The sequence below is a fragment of the Schistocerca piceifrons genome, chromosome 6 (assembly GCF_021461385.2).
Source record: "Schistocerca piceifrons isolate TAMUIC-IGC-003096 chromosome 6, iqSchPice1.1, whole genome shotgun sequence".
Classification (NCBI taxonomy): domain Eukaryota; kingdom Metazoa; phylum Arthropoda; class Insecta; order Orthoptera; family Acrididae; genus Schistocerca; species Schistocerca piceifrons.
In genome coordinates, this window is record NC_060143.1 from 536,059,018 (window position 1) to 536,059,957 (window position 940).

Below are 940 nucleotides of genomic sequence, written 5' to 3' on the forward strand. Positions count from 1 at the left end.
GACATGTACGGCCACATGGTACCAATCTACAGGTCGACTCCGAAGTCAACGTCTTGCTGCGCAGTAACTTATCCGTCATCCACGTTCTGTTTCCCGTGGAATGTATTCTTCATTCGACCTAAGTCGGAAGGTACAAATGCGGATAGACTGCAGCCGTCTAGAACGAAATTAGTATTAATACTTCAACTCCTAATGGGCGATGATATATATCAACGGGGACAAGTGAAAATGTGTGCCCCGACCGGGACTCGAACCCGGGATCTCCTGCTAACATGGCAGACGCTCTATCCAACTGAGCCACCGAGGGCACAGATGATAGCTTGACTGCAGGGACTATCTCGCTCACGCCTTCCGTGAGACCCACATTCTCACCTTGTATGTCCACACACTACATTCATAGTGTCCGTACCCACCACACTCTTTACCCATGGAAAACATTCTTACCAAGTCCCGTAAGAGTTCGGGGAATATGTGTGTTGGGGTGGGACACTACGAATGTAGTGTGTGGACGTAGAAGGTGAGAATGTGGGTCTCACGGGAGGCGTGCGCGAGATAGTCCCTGCAGTCACGCTATCCTCTGTGTCCTCGGTGGCTCAGATGGATAGAGCGTCTGCCATGTAAGCAAGAGATCCCGGGTTTGAATCCCGGTCGAGACACACATTTTCACCTGTCCTCGTTGATATATATATATATATATATCAACGCCAGTTAGCAGCTGAAGGTATTAATACAATTCTAATTTCGATAGAGTCGGAATGTGGGAGATCCGGGCTGTAGAGTGGATGAGTAAGAACAGTCCAATGAAGTTTTGTGAGCTGCTCTTGGGTCTGCAGACTTGTGTGAGTCTTGACGACGTTATGGAGAAGTTCTTTTCCATTTTCGTGGCGACGAACAAGTTGATATCGTTTCTTCTGTTTCCTAATGGTCGCACGATACACTT

The 940-nt window shown here is 48.1% G+C and overlaps 1 non-coding gene across 1 annotated transcript; it reads right to left on the reverse strand.

Moving 5' to 3' along the window:
- Window positions 1-233: 233 nt before the first annotated feature.
- On the reverse strand, window positions 234-308 carry Trnat-ugu. Its single transcript has one exon. It is a non-coding gene; the product is annotated as a tRNA-Thr (tRNA).
- Window positions 309-940: the final 632 nt, after the last annotated feature.